The sequence below is a fragment of the Arvicanthis niloticus genome, chromosome 2 (genome assembly GCF_011762505.2).
Source record: "Arvicanthis niloticus isolate mArvNil1 chromosome 2, mArvNil1.pat.X, whole genome shotgun sequence".
Classification (NCBI taxonomy): domain Eukaryota; kingdom Metazoa; phylum Chordata; class Mammalia; order Rodentia; family Muridae; genus Arvicanthis; species Arvicanthis niloticus.
This window is the reverse complement of record NC_047659.1, coordinates 59205681-59226626: the sequence shown is the minus strand read 5'-3', so window position 1 is coordinate 59226626 and position 20946 is coordinate 59205681. Positions and strand designations below refer to the sequence as shown.

Genomic DNA, 20946 nt, shown 5'->3' with positions numbered 1-20946 from the left:
GCACCCTGTGCTCTTTTGGACAATGGTATGCCCCTGTGAAGTTAGCTTACTTGTATGTGATAAAACCCTCAGGGTTTAGACTAAATGTCTCTAAGCCATTTTTCAAGTTAATGAATTGTTTAGTTAATTAATTAGAATTAATTAGAGGTAGCTCAGGGTTGCTTTTTAAAAAAAAATTCTTCTCTCATACATTACATCCCTACCAGTTTTCCTTCCTCCCTCTCCTCCCTGTTCCCATCACCTCCCCTTTCCCCCAGATCCATTCCTTCTCCATTTCCCTTAAAATAAGAAAGAGAGAAAGAAAGGAAGGAAGGAGGGAGGGAAAGAAGGGAGAGAGAGAGAGAGAGAGAGAGAGAGAGAGAGAGAGAGAGAGAGAGAGAACAGGCTTCTCCCAGGGGATATCAACCAAACATGACATAACAAATTACAATAAGATTAGGCACAAACTCTCATGTGAAAACTGTACAAGACAACCCAAGTGAGGAGGAAAGGGTCCCAAGTGCAGGCAAAAGAATCAGTGGGAGAAGTCCCACGTGAACACCAAGTTACATAATCATATTGTATATGCAGAGGACTTAGCTCAGACCCGCACAGGGTCCATGACTGTAGCTTCAGTCTCTAAGAGCCCCTATGAGCCCTGCTCAGTTGAGTCTATGGGCAGTGCTCTCATGGTGTCCTCGACCCCACTAGCTTTTATAACCATTCCTCTCCCTCTTCTGTGGGGTTCTCTTGACTCTGTCTAGTGTTTGGTTGTGGGTCTCTGTATCTGCTACTATTCGTTGTTGGATGATGCATCTCAGGTTGGCTTTTATATTGCTGGTTTAGCTTCTGGAGTGATGGCAGTCAACACATAGCCATGTATTACTCCATGGCAAGTTATCTTTTAAAGAAAAACTGTTGGGGGTCGACTTTTAGCAGAAAGTGGCTATCAATTTTGCAGCCACCTTGACATGAGACTTGGATTACAATAGCCTACAACAGCTGAGCACACTCTGATAATCTTGGTTTAGATACCTAGGGTGTGTGAGATTAAAGGTGTGTGAGATTAAAAGTGTATAACTTAAGAGTGTGACTTAGAAGTGTAGAGATCAGATTTAGAGACAAGACCTAAGGACATGATTAAAGGTGTGACCAAAGGCGTGGTTTAGAAGTGAGACATATAAAGGCAAGAGGCAGACAGAAGAGAGATGAGAGAATCAGACACTTAGAGGAAATATACTCTTTAGGGAGACTCTTTAGAGAGTACAGCAAGACTTGGGACTTGGACTAGGAAGAGAGACTGAAGAATAAACGGGATTGAATCACACTCTGTCTGGTCTCCATTCTTTGAGTCCGTCCTCACACTCTCTCTTGCTGAACCCGGACCCGCAGACCGGAGTGGCAGCTTGGGCTGAGATACAGTGGCCGCCAAATGCGGGGCAGCCCGGGCCTCAACGTTTTGCTCAGGCCGCGACATTTTTTGGCACCCGAACATGGGCTAGTGCAGTTCTCAACAAAAAACCACATTCCATAAGGCCATATCCCTTTGTGATAGATCAGATTTTCCATACTATACCCAGTAGCAAAATGGTTATTCATCATCCAACATTTTTGGAGGTCCCACCGAGATTCATTCTCTCAGACTCCATGGCTCCAGGGATCAGAGGTATACTCGCTCGAACAGGTTTGTGTGCTGTCTGTTCTTTGTTTTTGTATCTGTGAAGTGTCTATGCCCATGACAGGGGAAACTGTCTGTGTACTGTGTCTGTGAAGTGTCTGTGCACCCATGGCAGGGGTGACCGTTTGTGTAGCCTGGTTTCTGTGCTCATGGCAGGGGCAAGAACTGGGCAAGCCACAGAGAGCAGGACCCTGGGATAGGGTCAGGTTACAAGTTCCAAGAGGGAATTCGTGGGTAGTGGAAGCAGCGGGACAGACGTGTTGGCATGCTGCAGGCCACAGTTCTCTGGGGGACGCTCCAGAGTTTGTTTGTATGAGAGATAGGGTCAGGAATGACCCTTTTCCATTTTAAGGTGGTCTTTGGCCACCGCTGACTGGGGCAGTGTTTGTTGCGCTCTCGTGGCAGTGTGTCCATGTCTAATTCTGTTTGTGTTGTTCATTGCTGGTGGTGTTAGAAATCTGTTAAATTAGGTCCAGTGTAGGCTGGCCAAATCGTCTGGTTATTGGATTCTTCCATTGGCAGTTTTTCTATGTCTTGATTGAGTAACCTGGTTTCTGTGCCTGTGACAGGGTTGAGCTGACTGTGTTGTCTTTCTTTGTTTTCTTGGCGAACTGTCAGTGTGTTGGTTGTTGGTTTTTATGTTCTTGGACTTTGACTGACGTTACTTTGGACTGAATCTACTGTGTTAAACATTCTAATTAAAAAAAAAAAAGTTAAAAAGAGGTAACGTGGCTGCCTGCAGAGCAGAGAAGTGGTGCGAAAAAGCTGCTGCAAAGCAGAGAGGCGGATCCTTTAGAGAGTGGCCACTGTGGTTCAGGTAGCCCACCCACCGCAAGTAGGGTGTTCTCCAGGTGGCACTGCACAGAGGGCGCCCTCGCCCGGCCCATGCTCAGTGGGTGACAGCTCACAACTCCCCTAGCTCGGTGCCAAGAGAAGGAAGCTCTGTCCCTTCCCGCTTGCACCCAGCAGCGGTGAGCAGTGGGGGGGGGGGGGGGCGGGGGGGGAGAGAGACAGGGTGCCCGAGCTAGGCAGCGGTGGGGCGATGGGCACAATGACAACTGCTTAGCCTGGCATGGGGAGCGTAGCTCCAACAGTGCCCATGATCAGGGCAACTTCTGTGAGCTGTGGCAATGGGACAAGACAGCTCCACCTGCTGCTTGCAGGGACTTTGGCTGCTGGCTGCTTCTGGTATGAGAACATGGTAATCCAGGTAGGGTCGACGATTTTCAAATTATCACTGATTCAGGTGGCACACCAATTTCAGGCAAAAATTCACTAGGATTTTTGAAAAAAACGTGAGTGAGTAGTGCTGAGACAAGTCACGTGACTCCAGCTTGGGAACTCTGAAACAACGAAACTACTTGCAGGAAGGTCACCTGCTGTGAAAAGTTACAGGCTGCTCTGAGCCAGAAAACCAAAAGAATAGGCCTCTGTTTTGGTGCAAATATTAATTTATAGTAAAAAAGGGTAAGTTGGTCACTCTCTGCTTAAGATAGCCATTCATCGGGACCTTCGTACAGGTGATCAAAGCAGTAGAGAAAAGAGTCTTTAGACCAAGATCCCTCAGGCACCCAGACCAAGTGCCCAATATAGTTACCTAGATGAATCTAGTAGCAGAACATCCTTCCCCCCATAAAAAGCCTTTCTTCCCTAAGACCCTTGTAGGTTCTGGCCATCAGGAGTGCTCTTCAGGACCAAAGAGCAAGAGAAGATACTGAAAAAAGAGAATGTTCCCTCAGACATGGGGGCTCCATTAACTGACCAGGCTGTGGTCAACAGCGGGTTGCTTCTGACCAGATCTGACTGAGACCTTCATGTGGCAGAAGGTAAGAAACATCTATAAGCCTACACCAGATTCCATTGGCAGGTCTCAAGGGGGCCACTCGAGGCCCTGCCTATTTTGACCAAGACATATGAGGTTAAGCAGGCATCAGAAGAGTTGCCCACAGCCTTTCTAGAATAGCTCACAGAGACATTCTGTCAGTATAGACAAGGCTATTAGATACCAGGAAAAAGCTTCAGAGACTAGAGGGACTACAAGATAAGTTGTTAAAAAGTTTAGTGTAGGTTGCTGAGAAAGTCTACCATAACAGGTAGACAGAGAAAGAGAAAGAGCAGAGAAAGAGATAGAAAGAAGATGAAAGAGAGATGAGAAAAAAAAGTGACAAAAAAAGAATTTACAGAGAAGCTTGGTTATAGTAGTTAAGGGAAAGCAAAAAAGAGACTCCAATCAGAGAGATAAAAAAAAAAAAAAACCTCCTTGAAAAGGACCAGTGTGCACATTGCAAGTAAAAGAGCCAGCTGCTGAGCCTGAGAGTGCCCTAACAAATAAAGCTGGGGTCAGAAAATCCCAGGCCTTGGGGGAAAACACTCCCAAATAGTGAAGATATTAGCTCTGAGTGAAGACAGTGATTGGGGTAAGTGGGGTTTGGACCCACTCAACTCTTGGTGGACATAGGGGCTTAACATTCAGTCTTCCTCCAAGTCAATGGCCCCACTTCCAAGAAAAGATCTTGGTTCCAAAGAGCCACTGGTACCAAGATGTATTCATGGACTACCTGAAAAATGGTGGACCAAAAGATGGGCTGGGTATCCCACTCATCATATGGTCATCCCAGACTGTCCCTACACTCTGTTGGGTCAAGACTTACTTCCCAGGATGGGGGCCCAGATACACTTCCTGCCTGATGGGCTGCAACCAATTAGCCCAAAAGGAGAACCCAAGGGTGGAGGAAAGACTTCTCCTACTAACCCCTGCCAGGAGCCAAGGCAACCTGCTTTATGAGACGAAAACAGTTTTCTCCATGCTGGTCAGAGACAAGCTGGTGCTGCTGTGGTGGACAGCACAAATGTCATCTGGGCTGAACTTCTATTCCCCACCCCTGGGCTCATCGGCACAGAAAGCAGCCTTAAAACTTGGAGCTGGCAAGAAAATCAACATCTACATGGACAGCAGGTATGCCTTTGTCACAGCCCATGTCCACAGGGCTGTACACCAAGGGAAAAGACTGCTTGCACGGGAAGAAATCTTAGATCTCTTGGATGCCCTGATGAAGCTAACTACTGTGAGTACTATTGGTTGTTCAGGACACCAGAAGGGAGGAGACTCAGTGGTGCGAGGCAATAACCAGACAGATCAAGAGGCTTGAGAAGTGGATATACAGGAGCCTATCTCAGTTATGGGCCTGCAGGAGATACCCACTAAGGAATGGGATTAGATTAAGAGATGGCCTTACTTAAAACACACAGAAGAAGAAAGGACTCAGATTGCTAGACACAAGAAGGGAGAACTATGCTCACCAGAAAGCAACAAAAGACTTACTAGGCTAAATACACAGATAGACTCTTGAGAGATAAGTGCATCCAAGCAGTCAAGAGATCTAAGGTATATAATGGACCTCAGGTTTTGAGCCAGAGAGATAGTAAAACAGTGTAAGGTATGCCAGCAAGCAAAGGCTTATGAGGCTTAGAGTAAACAGAAAAAAATTACCTAGGAGAGAACAGCCTAAAATATATTGAGAGACAAATTTTGCAGAGGTTAGGCCAAGAAAATATAAATATCCTCTAATATTTGTAGATGTTATCTCTAGATGGGTTAGGGCTTTCCCCACCCAACAGGAAACAGCTACTGTGATAACCAAGAAGATATCAGAAGAAATCTGAGTGTCCGAGGTAATTAAATCAAATAACGATCTTGCTTTTGTTTCTAAGGTAAGTCAGGGAGATATTGGGGACTAATTAAAAGCTCCATTATTCGTACTGTCCTCAGAGCTCAGGTCAGGTAGAGAAAGTTAAACATAACCCTAAAAAGAGACCTTAACTAAATTACCCTCGGAAACTGGCACTGGCTGGGTGGTGTCCCTTGTCCTGTCGTCCTGTCCCTGTTCTGAGCCCAGAATGCCCCTCTTGTGTGGGACCCCCCCACTCCCTTGACTCAAGCTCTCGACTCACACCCCCACCCCCAGAAATGACTTTTCAGGCTAATAAGAGGCTGTTCCTGGTGCTGTTGACCATCCCGACTTCCGTTGAAGTAGATGAAGTAACTGCCTGACTTCACATAACTCAGACCAGCACCTGCTCCTGATGCCAACTAGAGAGCAGCCAGACACCTGAGCAACCCCCTCAAGCTCAAGATCACCAGCTGTTCTGCAAGGCCAAAGAGCAACAGGCCTTGACTCCTGGGATATCCCCACCCTAGAGACATAGGGATGATTACCCAAATGTCAGAGATAAGGGACTTTTGAATCTGAACCGTGTCCCAGACACAGCCTTAGAGAGTGGGGCTTAGGGTGTGTACACCCAAAGTTGAGAAGTGTCCTGCAAGAAACCCCATACATGTGTGCCCCCGAGATGAGAAAAGCCGGCAGCAGGCCCATCAGTGTGTGTGTGTAAAGAGGCAGCTACTTTTTCTGCATTACCTAATGGTATAAGTACATACTAGAGACCATCCAGGGGGTGAGAAAAAGATAGTGAAAGATTCAATGACAGGATATAGTTTGACACTTAGACAACAATATCACACTGTACACAAAGATGACAGCTTGTGATTCCAGGATTGGAATCAGCTACAAAAGGGGGGGGGATGTAGAAACTTAAGATTAATAAGAAGCTCTGATTTTGGTTTTAAACTCTAACATTAACTTCCCCTAGGGACACATCCCAGGAGAAGCACATTTCAAAGACCCAAACAAACATTCCAGGAAGAAAGACCCAAGATAGGAGTTCATGAGCCCTTAATATATTAAAACCAGGGTAAACAGAAGCTACTTAAGCTGACCCTCTTCGTTGTAAAAGATAAGGTGCAAATTTGAGTTACTTAGCAACCGGGCCTGGGACCGGAAACCAGGCCTGGGAATGGCTGTTTGAAATTTAGCCTTTGTGTAATTGTATAACTGCCCTCGTAAGTTCTGTAAAAATGGTATATAAGCTGCCCTTAGCTTTAATTCAGGGTTCTTCTTGCCTGCATGCAGGAGAACCCCAGGATACTGGTTGTCATCTTATCATTTTATCATCAATAAACCTCATGTTATTGCAGCAAATCCCATCCATGAGGGTTTCTGGGGGAGTGCATCCCCTGGTTTTGGATCTTTAGGTCCAACAGTAGAGCATCCTTAGAGGAAACAAGATCACAGACAAGATGACTGTGTGAATGAGATTGTACTTCTTTCCACTAGCTCTGATGAGCAGGCAATAGAAAATGCTCGCTATATCAGTACAACTATGAAGCATATGTGGTTTAAATGATGGTTGAGAGGAACAAAGCTTTCTGTCCAGGCATGATTGCTCTACCCATGAACTCACAGAAGCTATGGCTGGTTACAAAAGATCTGCACAGGATCAGGCCAGTAAAAATTCCAGTATGGAACATGGAAGGGTATGTGAACTATTGATAGCTTCTGGAGGAAGGAGAGTCAGTTTTCTTCAAAGGTATGGCTCCTGGTAGGTCTACCATTCTCCAGGGGATGGCCCCATGCCATGGTCTGGGCTTAGAGTTTTCGAAACCTACTTTAATAAGTGTTCTCAAAAGCTTCCACCCCCTTTTCTAGCCTACTGTCTAAAGGTAGGGGAGAGAAGATGGTAAACAGAACAAGAGGATGTGGATCTGTTTAGGAGAAGTTCTTTGGGGCTCTTCCAATCTCCATTGTCAGGATACCAGCAGTCCAGTGTAGTGTCAGGATACCGACAGTTCAGTTCACCAAACGCAAATCAGTAGCGGTGGTACAATCCAGCAGAAACAACCAGGCCTCTGCCAAATCGGCACAAGTCAGCTGAAATTCAAGGAGAACTTCTCTCCTGTGCTTCTCACAAGGAATTGAAGATCAGCAAAGACGTGAGACCAATGAAGTGTTGCATGGCTAGCAATGCAAGTGCCCTGTCACTGTCTGTTGGGTCCTACTTACACTCTCTCTAAACATCCCCCCGTTCAGTGGCTCTGCTTCAGCAAAATATCATCACATGACACAAACAGAAATTTCCACTTCAATGCTATACGGGAAGCATATATCAGATTCTGTAATTTTTATATCTCTAAATCTGTCTATCTATCTATCTATCTATCTATCTATCTATCATATCATATCATATCAATCTATCATGTTTCTATCTGGACATTAAGTTGGAATGGGAGGGTAGATATGAGAGGAATTAGGAGGAGTGTGGTGGTGAATATAAGTGAAATATACTGCATGCATGCACGAGATTCTCAAAAAAAGAGTTTTGGTGGGCAGTGGTGGTACATGCTTTTATTCCCAGCACTCAGGAGGCAGAGGCAGGCAGAATTTGAGACCAGCCTGTCCTACAAAGCAAGTTCCAGGACAGCCAAGAGTACACAGGGAAACACTGTTTCAAAAAAACTAAACTAAAAAAAAAAAAAAAAAATCCCCCCGCCCCCAGGTACTAGGTCATAAAAATATACCTTTTAGGCATCTTGTCTCAGAACACTGCAGAGAAATAAACTAAGAGGAAGATCTTAGAAAGGATTCAAAGAGGAAGAAGGAAAAGGAATTTTCATCCGGATGACTTAGTCCTGAGAGAGACAGAGTGGCAGGACCCTAGTGGGTATGTAGCTGCCATCTAACACTGAGTGAAGGGAGCATTTGTACGGAGATGGAAGTTTTAGTTCTGTTTGGAGATTACGCACTAATTGCAGGTACATACAGCGCTAGGCAAATGTGAACCAAAGCAATTAAGAAAAAATGATTCAAAAGAGATATATAATTATAGCACACCAAATGACTTAGCCGTAAATCACATTGTTATAGCTAGTAGCACAACATTAAATATTAACAACGAATTTTGCTGTGACTTTATTGAGCATACAGAAAGGAATACAGTGATTACGGTGTGATCTGTAGATTAATACAGGCAGATCTTTGGTTTTTTGTTTTTGCTTTTAAGTCTAAAGTTAAAATCCGGGAAGCTGCTTAGAAAACCTGTGAGCATGTGACCTAGAAATATGACAAGAAAGAAGAGACACAAACAGGGGGTTTGAAAGCGGCTGTGGGGATGATGTCTGGGCTGAGGGAGGAGTGGGCTGAGGAGGACTCTTGTTTTAAATCCCGTGGTATTGCTCAGCTCTTCAAACTGCATAATGAAGTCTTTGACAGCAAAAATTAACTAAATATAAAACAGTGTGGTAGTGAGGTGGTGGTATCATAAGCTGCTTCTGTAATCAGTTGGTTTCAGAGTATGGCGTTCATAGGGACTGGTTTAGAGGCTGCAGGCTTTGTCAGATGGAATGTGGTTTGTTCTTTGAAGCAGTCATAAGATTGTCATGTTCCCTCACTCTGATGGAACAGAAGGTCTGGGAACCAAGACTCTCCCATTGTCCACTCAAGTATAAACAAATATGCAAAAGTACTGCACACATGTTGGATTATTTCTCTCACTGGAAACACACACATAATAACACACACATGCACACACATACATAGAAGCAGTGGCTAAAGTGGAGGTAAAAGGTAAAGACAGTTGTGTGTGCACAAAGAGACCAGAGGAAAACCTTATGTCTCATTTCTAGGTGCTCACTCTAGGCACTTTTTATTCTATGTATGTAGTATGTGTGCGTGTGTGAGTGCATGTGTGAGTGTGTGTATGTGTATTGTGTTCACATGCATGTGTGTGCGTATGTGTGTGTATGGGTGTGTGTGTGCACATGCACGCCATGGTCTGCATTTCTCTTTCTACTATATGGGTCCCAGGTATTACACTTAGGTTGTTAGTCTTGGTGGAAGCGTCTTTACCCAGCCAGTCATCTTTCTGTCCCTATTTACTTTGTTTTATGAGACAGCATCTCTCACTAGCTTGGAGCTCCCAGCCAGGGAACCCCAGGGATCCACTTCCATCTCTCTAGCTTTGGTATATTATTTTTACTATGCTATTTTAATTATTTGATAATTTCATATGTATTTTGATCATACTCCCTGCTAACCCCATAACTCTAGACCTATCTCTACGTCTCTGTCCTACCAACTTCATTCTCTCTCTCTCTCTCTCTCTCTCTCTCTCTCTCTCTCTCTCTCTCTCTCTCTTTTTCCCTCCCCTTTCCTTCTTCCCTCCTTCCCCCCTCTCTTAACAATCCATGGAGTACAATTTATGCTGCCCCTGTGTTCACAGATGTGAGGCCATCAATGGATCCAAGGGCCACACCATTAAAGACAACAGACTCCCTTACCTAAGGAGCCGTCAGCTCTTTCTTTCTTTCTTTCTTTCTTTCTTTCTTTCTTTCTTTCTTTCTTTCTTTTGTTTGTTTTTTGAGACAGGGTTTCTCTGTGTAGCCTTGGCTGTCCTGGAACTCACTCTGTAGACCAGGCTGGCCTCGAACTCAGAAATCCGCCTGCCTCTGCCTCCCAAGTGCTGGGATTAAAGGCGTGCGCCACCACCGCCCAGCCGTCAGCTATTTTCATTACCCCTTTAATGTGGGTTGTTGGGATCAAACTCAAATCCTTGTGCTTGCAACTGGGTGTGTGCCATCTGCACTAACCTGCAGTGCCATTCCTCCATGGCTGCTCACATTCATTGTCTCCAACTGTTTTTTTTTTTTCCTTCTATTCTCTGAACCTACTCCAATAAGCTCTCATTCCCATCACCCTACAAAACCCAGATTTTCCTAAAACCTTTCCGAATCAGAATTTAGTTTTCTTAAGTTAATATTATTTTGAAAATCTTACTGAGTTGGCAGCATTTGAGACAGTTGGATTAGATTTTCTAAGACATCTTTCCCACTGGTGTCCTAAAGAGCACATTTCCCCACCTTTCCCCATTATATTCACTGCTCCTTCCGTCTCTCACGCGGATTTCTTCCCACCTCTCTTGTGTCAATGCAGAATGTCAGAGTGCAGATACTGGCCAGGATCTCTTTTCTGTCTAGGATTTCTTACTTCAGGTGCTCTCAGTTCTCTACATCTCTGTCTTCTCAGACATCATCCAGCCTTAAATATAATCAATAAACTGATGAGACCTGAATTTCTATCTTCATTCTAGATTTTTTTTTAATTTCTGAGAACTTCAGATTTACCAACCTTGATCTTTTACTTAGATGTGTCCCAAAGAGAATTTATTAGAGCTATAGTCACACCATTGCTTGGCCCAGGAAAGCAGCTCTTTTGGAGACTTTTCTTAAATGAGTGTCTGGTTATTTCCCCCTCCTAATGGTTCAGCCAGATTGTGCTATTATTCTCTCATCTCTCTTCTTTTTTCTTTCTCCTCACATTCCATGGTCAGTTAATAATTTCTTTTGGGACCTGACTACCCATCACTCCTAAGCCACTGTGGCTCTTAACCTGCCATTGCAATAGTCACCTACAGTTTTCTTGTATCTGCCTTCAAATATTTTTTTTGATATTTTATTTACTTATTTTATGTGTATAAGTATTTGCTTGAGCATATGTCTGTCTATCACATGTCTGCATTGCCCACAGAGACTACAAGATGTCACCAATTCCAGTGGGCGTTCTAGTCTAAATAGGACATCTGTACCACCCTCCTCCCAGGCTCCAGGAACACGGACAAAGGATGGAAACAATGCAAGAGACAAAGGAAAAGGTGATGTGTGGCAAAAAGATGTCTCTGGAATGTAAAATGGAGATTGCATTCATGGACTTACTGCAGCTGTGCTTCCCTTCCATCCCCTCTCCCACACAGCATCTGCACGTGCCTGTCAATGCTTCAAACAGTTTGGGCCACGATGCTCGAGACACTGCCTATCCCTGAGGAAGTCAATCCATGGTTGCTAGGTGGAAACTGGTATCACTTTTCTTAGTGGTGTACCAGTTGAAATGTAGCCCATGCTCCAGCAGATATACTACTGCTTGTGTGAGCAGACATAATGAAATTCAGTGGGCCACACTTACATAAAAAGATGCAAAGGTTAAAGGGGAGTTTCTTGTGATGAAGGGCTTCAGCAGAAGAGGGAGGGTTATGAGAGAGGGTAATGAAAATGAAGATGAATAAAATATATTGTATATATGTATGAAACTTCCAAAGAATAAAAACATAAAAAAATCATTTTTTTTTCTGCTTAAACCCCTTGACTTCTCATGTGGTTTTACTTCTTCCTTACTTTATTTTGTATATGTACATGGGTGTATGGCGGGCGGTAGGAGCATCCATATAGAAGGTCAAGAGGTCAACCATGGGTGGCAGTCTTTTTTTTTTTTTTTTTTTTTTTTTTGGACAAACTCTCTGTCTGGCCTGGAGTTTATCCAGTAGTCTAGGTGGAGTGACCATGAGAGCCAGGTAGCTTCTTGTCTTTATCTCCTCAGTACTGGGATTAAAAGCATGGGCCACCGTGCTTAGCTTTTTTTTTTTTTTTTTTTTGGTATGGTTTCTGAGTATTGAACTCAGCTCTGTGTGCTGGTATTTTGCTGACTGAGTCATCTCTTTATTTTTAAACAGGCCTCTTTCTTTATGAAAATTTGAGTTTATATACTTAAACTTATAATATGTCATGCATGATACCTCATTTTGATGGAGCAAGCCTTTAGTGAGTATGAAATGATACTGTAAACCTTAATATCCTTTTTGGGCTATAAAATCCTGTCACATTAGATTATTATCATCAAACATATTTTCTTTTTTTTTTTAAATGTCTTTTCTGTTGTTGTATTGAGATAGTTTCTGATGCTGTAATAGCAACTCAGACCTTTGATCTCTCTTCACAATGCAACGTTCTGTTTCTCGTTCATGTGTATCTGTGGAGGGATTTGGGCTAATAAATGTTCTGTGGCAGACAAGGGTGAAGATGAAGGATCCCCCTAGCTGTAGTAATTCTCAGCCTTCCTGATGCGAGACCCTTTAATACAGTTCCTCATGTTGTGGCGACCCCCCACCATAAAATTACTTAGTTGCTAATTTTACTACTGTTATGAGTGGTCATATAAATATTTGATATGCAGACTATCTGATATGTGACCCCCAAAGGGGGCTCAACCCACGGGGGGCTTAATACTTCAGGCTGGAAGGGACATCTATCTTTCACACTTTATTGTGAGAGTCAGTCTACCCTGTACAGAGGAAGCAGGAAAGTGAACAGGATCTAGAGGGCAGAATGCACCGTCTTTCACTCATCCTTCAGGTTACACTGTATGAGGCTCAAAGAGAATAAACACACCATCATGAAACTCTATCCTTATTTTGGTCACAACAGAGGGTTTGTTATTTAAACCAATCTTATTTATGTAACTCCCCAATCATCTCTCCCATCTTCCTGCTTTGGAGTTAGGGTTTGTTCAGTTTTCACTTCTGCCCCGAGGCAACCTTGCTGCAGAATTCAGCAACTCTGAATTCTGAACTGGAAAGAAACCAAATCAAAGCAAAGCAAATTTTTACAACAGCCTTAAGAGCTGAGTTTGACTATCCTCATTTTATAGTTTGGGGGCCACAGACTAGAGATATGACATGCCTTGTCTAGGTCACAAAGCAAACTATGGAGACTAGAATGGTCTCTTGGGGATGTTAGAATCTGGCTTGGCATTCTAGAGGGAGAAAACTTTCCCAAGATTTCTAGACTCCTTTTTGCCCCAAAGCTCTCTGCTGCCCTCTCCCTACTTCTTTCTGTAGTTGTTATTTGTGTGAAAAGGTATCTCAAAAGCATTGCTTTCTCCTCTGGAAGTTTTAAGGTTCAAATAGACTCTATACTTCTTTATATTTTACAGACTCACCTCCCACCCCATTCCAGAGCACTGAGCAAACAGTAGGGACTAGAAAATACTCTGATGGATTTATATTTAAGAGTGGCTGCTCCGATGGGTATGTTCAGAGCAATGGCTGAAGCAATGTCTCTCAATGTATTTCTGTAGTCCCATAGGTGACCGGAACAACTCCTTAACCAAGAGCTGCCAGGCCTACTTTACGTTCTATTTACATTCCATTGTGCATTCTATCAGGCAGACAGGATAGAATGATACAGTCTCCTGATTCACACTCATCCTCATTTGAGGAAGAAGATTTATTCCAGCCAAACCACGCTAGATGCTGAGATAGAATTAAGGTCAACATTTAACAGGAAGATGTGTATTTGAGGTTTGAACTGAGAATTATTCTGGTTGTCATCATTTTTCTCTTTAAAAAATTTTTATAACACATTTTATTTTTAAATTGTGTGTGTGTGTTCATGCATGTGCGCGTGTACATGTCACAGACACTGAGTGTGGAGGTAAGAGGACAACTTGCAGGAGTTGGTTCTCTCCTTCCACCGTGTGGGTCCTGGGTATTGAATGTAAGGCTTGGTAGCAAGCAAGCCGCAGAGCCATGTCTCTGACCTATATAAAACCAAGTTACACAGTGCCTGCCTTCTTTCAGACATTCCGGGTGCTACGATGTTTATGAAGTTCTTCCTGGTTCTGCCCATCTTCCTCCCATTTCAGACATTAAAACACAATTGAAGTCTTGGTTTCTGGAAGTTTTTAAAGTTACAACAGCAAAATTGAGTGCTCTGGCTTGTGATAGATTCCTGTGAAACTACACTTCCCAGCTTCCCTTGTGGACTGCAGAAGTCATTTCCTGTTGGGGGGTCCCTGCAAGCGTCACTGCCGGCAGGAAACTGATCTGAATGAAACCGGGTCAGCGTCGTTTAAACATGCGCTAGCTGAAAAAGTTCCAGGATCTGACCTCGTGATTTATTTTTCTTACACATTTAAACAGTAAAACTTTTTTTTTTGGGGGGGGGGGACCTCCATGTGACAATGATCACAATAAAGCTTCAGGGATGGCTACTTGGAAACTCCCTTGCTAAGTAGCAAAGCACCTGTGACCTTCAGAATAAAAATGAGTTCTATTGACTGATAAGCAGTGCTCAGGGTAAGAGCCTAGGGATGAAGGATTTGTAATAGTCACGAGGATAGATTCTATTGATGCAGGATGCAAAGTACATGAGACCTTTCATAAGAAGTGTTCTCTTTATCGAGAGACCCAGCATTAGGACCTAAAGGATACTCAGGATCTGGGGGTGAGGCTGGACCCTGTTATGGGTTTCAAATTCTCCATTCCAAAGTACCCAGCCTCAGCCCCGCTACAGGCTTCTCTAAAGAGCTCCATTTGGTAAACCTCATACCTAGCTCATTAGTTCAATTTCCGGTCCAAATTTGGCCTCAAAATACACTGGACAAATGGCTACTGCTGGCCCAAAATCTTTCGATTTCTGATACCTAAACTGATTTAGATAATTCCACAAGACAGAACGCCATCGTGGTTCGAGGCACCTCCCCCATAAAACATACAGTTCACTTTAATTTTCCTCAGGTACCTGGCTTACAAACGCTCTCAGGACTTGCATGCCTTCCATCTTGGCTGATGACTTAGGTTCATCTTGGAGTAAATAACGACCATGTGGCTTGTAGTCATCTTGGCTGACGCCTGAATGAAAAAAAAAAAAAAAAAAAAGAAAGAAATAAAAAGATAAATGAGAGATTAAAGGTGTGAACCACCACACCTGGACCTGGGACTTGCTTTGTCCCAGACTGACCTTGAATTCAGAGATCTCCTTGCATCAGAATCCTGGGATTAAAGGCCTGTACTATCTTGCCTGGTCCTAAGCTTTTCACAGCCACTATGCCTCAAGATCTCCCTGCCAAGATCCAGGTCAGAAACTTGTATCTTCTGGCCTGAAGATTAGACCACAGGAAGAACAGAGACCGAAAAATGGAGTAGAGACTGAAGGAAGGACCATCTGAAGACTGCCCCACCTGGGGATCCATCCTGTCTATAGACACCAGAGCCAGACACTGTTGCAGTTGCCAAGAGGGACTTGCTGTCTGGAACCTGGTATGACTGCTCCTTGGGAGGTTCATCCAGCAACTGACCAATACAGATGTGAATGCTTGGAGCCAACCATCAGACTCAGCTCAGGGACCCTGGTTGAAGAGCCGATGGAAGGACTTGAGGAGGGGACGGGGATTGCAACCCTATAAGAAGAACAACATGAGCTAGCCGGATGACTCAGTACTCCCAGGGACTAGACTACCAACCAACCAAAGATTATACAGGAAGGAATCCATGGCTCCAGATACATATGTAGCAGAGGATGGCCTTGTCTGACATGGATGGGATGGGAGACCCTTGGTCCTGTGGAGATTTGATGTCCCAGTGTAGGGGATACTGTAAGGGTGGAGTGGGATAGTGTGGGTGGGTGAATGGGGGAGCACCCTCATAGAGGCAAAGGAAAAGGGGAGGGAGATTTTAGGATGAGGGGCTTGTGGAGGGGTAATCAGGAAGTGAGATATAATCCGTCATTTGAGATATAAAGGAATGGAATGAATAATAATGATTTTTTAAAAAATGACCCTTATCCTTGGTGCCTAGAAGTCAGTCTTCTCCTAGCAGCCTTCAGATGAAGATGTAGAACTCTCAGCTCCTCCTGCACCGTGCCTGCCTCGATGCTGCCATGTTCCTGCTTAAATGATAATGGACTGAACCTCTGAACCTGTAAGCCCATCCCAAATAAATGTTATTCTTAAAAAAAAATAAGATAAATGAAAGAACATGTCTGCTTCTAGGTAAGGCGGAACGTTTATTATAGATATGTAGGAGAGCATAGACTGAGGCAGACACATCAGGGAGAGTGCAGAATGGTCATGACCTTAAACCCTGTGGGGAGTATTGGAGAGGAGGGGAGAGAGGGGAACCAAATGCAGCAGTCAGGAAGCCAAAGGAGGAGCAAAAGAGGTAACCAAACTGTCAGGGTTATAAAGGGAAGAGCCTCTGGGGGAAGGGCAGCCCAGGAGAGTTCAGGGTAGAAGGCAGGATATTTCAGCCATATCCTGTAACAGGTAGGGACTCAGAGATGCTGGGAGAACCTGGAGGCCAAGTGATATGTTAAATAGGCACCTCAGCAGCTGGTTCCTGGGTTTGAAAGTTAACAATGACATAGCAACTATGTGGCTTGTCATCATCTTGCTTGGTGACGTCATTAGGATGGAAGCACCATCTTGGTTAAGGTGATTAAGGAGGTATTCCTCTGCTTATCATTATATTCTGTTTTTAGACTAAAGAAGCAATATCAGGCTTCCAAGATAGTTTGTTTTAAAACTAGATTATATAAGAACTGTGATGGCTATGTCTTTGTCAAGCTTTAGCCAATTTTTGAGTCATATTAAAAAAAACCTAGCATTTAGTAAAACAGTGCATTATAAAAGATCAGAAAAATGAATTTCTCAGTCTCTGTGATCTGTATTTATGGTTTAAAGTTTACTTTGATACTAAAAGATGTTTAATTCGAGAATTACAATTTTAAGGGTCAAACTTAACAGGGATTCAACTACAAAATCCTGGTCTGATAAAAGAGTTACTCACTTATTGTAAACTGTTATAGGTAACTAAGGTATACAAATTAATGGTTAGTCATGCTAAGTACAAATACAATTTATATGGAAGCAAGCTTGGAAGCTTGGAAACATTAATGCAATATATTCCAGGAAATTGTTGGCAACTAAAATTATACTTGAGCAACAAAAAAAAAATCTATAATAGTTCTGTTTTGTAAAACAGTGGTTCTCAACTTAACCCATCTCTTGATTGATTTCTGCTAAAGGGTGTGTGTGTGTGTGTGTGTGTGTGTGTGTGTGAGAGAGAGAGAGAGAGAGAGAGAGAGAGAGAGAGAGAGAGAGAGAGAGAGAGAATCTTAGTAGTTTTAGTAATTATGCAAGCTACTTTTGAAATCTCTCTTTGTAGTTCAGTAATCATTCCTGGGACTGGTAATTAAAAAAGCATGAAAACAGTCCTCAACCTGGTGGTGGTGCATGCCTTTAACATTCAGTTAGACTAATCATTTAGTTAAAAAAAACAAAACAAATAAATTAAGCTGGGTGGTGGTAGTGCCTGCCTTTAATCCTAGCACTTGGGAGATCAGGCAGGTCTCTGAGTTTGAGGCCAACCTGGTCTACAGAATGAGTCTCAGGGCATACAAGGCTACAAAAAGAAACCTTGACTTGAAAACAAAACAAGCAAGCAAGCAAGCAAGCAAGCAAGCAAGCAAGCAAGCAAGCAAGCAAAACCGTCCCAGCACGGCAAGAGAGCATCAAAGTATCTCCTAATACAGGTGTGCCTTTTACCTATCCCCACCTCACCTCTGACAAAAGGCATTTGGATTCTGCATTGACAAGTTGAGAATTAACTTGTAATGTACTCATTAAACATGACGGCCTCAGTTTTGCAGCAGTGGTATCGAGACTTTGTTGCTTTCCCAAGTTATTGACTTATTCTTCCTTGGGGCATCTTTTCTGGATGGGTTTGTTGTTTATCTTCAGATGTTTTATTTGTCCAGTGGTCTCTGGGATGCTGTCCTGGTCAAATGTTTCAGAGTGGGAGCTATCTGGGATTTCATTTATTTTCTGGAGAGATACAAGTATAATCTTGAGAAGAATGTCTGGCACGCCCCATCGACTGATTTCTAGATCTTTCCATTTAATATATGTACTTCTTTTTTTTTTAATTTTACTTAATCTTTATTTTGTTTACACTCCAGATTTTATCCCCTCCCAGTTCACCCTCTGACTGTTCCACATCCCATGCATCCTCCCCCGACCCCACCAGACCTCCCCACTCCCTGGGGCCTCCAGTCTCTTGAGGGTTAAGTGCATCTTCTCTGACTGAACACAGACCTGGGGCAGTCCTCTGCTGTCTATGTGTTGGGGGCCTCATATCAGCTGCTGTCTGCTTAGGCTGCTACTTCTTTAGGGCAAAATGCTTTTAGGAATCAGAAATTGCATTATTCTTTAAAGTGAAAAAAATTTATTAAAGTTAGCATAGCTAAATGTAGCATAGTATGTGGAGATCTAGGTGGGCCTATTATACACTTTTTTTATTTAAAAAATGCCGTTTAAGTATTTGATAGTGTCACTCCATAATAGCTTAGCCCTGTAGATTGTAAGGGAATTCAGAAACATGATTAATAGCCCATAAGTTGTAAAATTCCTTAAAGCATTTGCTAGCATAAGCAGGACCATTATCAGATTTTAGTTGTAATGGAGTCCTAGAAAGAAGGTGTATGATAAATGATTAATGGCATTGGAGGTCATTTCACACTGTGACCAAAAGCAAAAATCACATTGGAAAAGGTATCTCAACTGCTACATTCAACATATTTTGGATGTCAAAATTCTGAGATATGAGAGCTATGTTTGTGAGATGGCATCAGGTTTTACCCTCGAAGTAAAATTCCACCAGCAGATGGCAGTGGTGTGGAGGAAGTTATGGGATTTTTTTGGGTACCCAGGAGGCGAGCTCATCATCGGCTTGACCCTGGCAGATGTTAACAAGCCTGGCAGATTAGAATGAGCACAAATATGAGTTGTGAAGAAAGGTTACTGCTGAATATTCATCTAGAGCAAGTGAAATTACATTATTAGTGGGGTGGGTTTAAGTCTTGCAGTTTCTAAAAGAGAAACAGAACATGCAGAGCCAGTTAACATATTTATTGGCTGAGAAGCATCTAATAAAGCTGATTAATTATGGTGAGTTCAGATTGTTAAGGGTACAGCTAGTGGTGGGTACAGTCTTTTTTGTGGATGATGTAGAATTCGTATATAAAACATATGCTCCTTGTCCTTTTGAAGAGCCATCTATAAAAGCATTAATAAGAAATTCCTATAAGATAATTAGATGTAGAATTTTAGGTCATATGCATGAGCTTAAGGAAAAGATTTTAAAATATCTTAAAAGGTAATCTTTGGAATAGTGATTATCTGTAAGTCTTGTGTAATAAGCTAATGCTACCTGCCAATTATTATCAGCACGGAATAAATGATCAACCTGCATTGTATTTCATGGCACGATAATTTCTATAGGCTCTTTACCAGTAAGTTGTTAAAGACGCTTCCTTCCCCAACATTATCAAGTGTATAATTTCTTGTAAATGAGTTAGATACAAATATGACAATTGCAGAGGTTTAAGTCATGTATAAATTTCTATAAAATCGATGCATAATCCCAGTAGGTAATGAGAAGGAAGGATAAGTAATTAATAAGGAGGAGATTAGTTCAATGAGCTACCACTTTAGCAGCTGCAGTTTTTAATAAATTAATAATTTGTTCCACATCAGGTGTTATGCTAACTGACCCCTTTTACAATTGCTTCCAGGTGCTTGTTCAGTATGCAGGAGTCTGATGTAACAAAGAGCTGATTACAGTTCTCTTTTTCTCCTACAGAATGCTGGTACATGGTTCAGCTGTCATACAACTGCATTTAACTTCATGTTAACTTTATCCTCAACATTATTTAACTCATGTTAACCTTGAAAAAGTGACCTTGAAAAGGGGACTAATGGGCCATGGGTCATCCAAGTCATCCCTCTTTTTGGCACTTTGGACATTGACTTTTGGATTCAGAACTGAAACAGCTGGATTGAAGCCTCCTGTGTCAAGTAACCTCTGTGTCTCACCAACTCAGATTAGCTTAATGTCTTTCAGGACCAGCTTGACTCCTTGACTGCTGCTGTACTCCAAACTGAAGAGGGAGGACTAGATGTGACTGCTGGGGTGGGGCTTGTGCTCTCCTTTGTGGACATGCTGTTTTCAGGCCAGCAAATCCTAATTGGTTTGAGATGGGGCCTAGAGACAGAGACCAGAAACAATTGTAGCACAGGCCTCCTGTGCATGGTCTCTGGCTCCCTCTCCTCTGGCCTGAACTGGATCTCTGCATTCCTTCTTCTTGCCTATCCTCACACTTACGTTTTTACCTTGACTTTCAAATGTTATATTTACTGAACTTAACCTTATACCCAAACAAAATGTCCCACAGAAGTTTTCCCAATAGCTCTCACCCTACAACAGCACTATCCATTTTTGATACATTTGCCTTGGAGAAACTCTCAGTAAAAGAGGCCTTCATCCCTTTCATCCTAGACCAGACACAATTCCCTCTACATTCATCTGCTATTTTTTCCCATTCCCTTCCTTTGATTCTCTGTAGCTCTCTGCTACTTTTGACAGCTCATTTTGGTGCAACAGTCCTGGCAATGGGATCAGTCACTGTCACCCTGAATCCACTCTATGGCCACTTTCACTAGTCCACTCTGTCTCTCTCACCTCGGCTCCTCCTTACTCCTCAACCTTCCTGGAAAAGCTCTCAGTTTTACTCTGTAACCAAAATAATCTATTTACAGACCTCTAATAATAATTTCTCAGGTCTCTTCATGAACAGAAGATGACATTCAAATGTTCCATTGTGGCTGATCAAGTTAAGACTCTTTGCTTCGTGACCAGAGAGTCCCCTCTTCAATGGACCTTGACCAACAAACACCTTCCTCTGCAAAAAAACAGCTATATCCTGGCCCCCACCCTGCATTTTTTTTATA

At 42.9% G+C, this 20946-nt stretch overlaps 1 long non-coding RNA gene across 2 annotated transcripts; it reads left to right on the top strand.

Annotated features, from left to right (window-relative positions):
- Positions 1-2368: 2368 nt before the first annotated feature.
- LOC143441355 (uncharacterized) lies at positions 2369-11288 on the top strand. Of its 2 annotated transcripts, none has more exons than XR_013108670.1 (4): positions 2369-2628; positions 3313-3483; positions 4473-4613; positions 11077-11288. It is a non-coding gene; the product is annotated as an uncharacterized LOC143441355 (long non-coding RNA). The 2 variants fall into 2 exon arrangements; XR_013108671.1 differs by having other exon boundaries at positions 4419-4613.
- The last annotated feature ends 9658 nt before the right edge of the window (positions 11289-20946 follow it).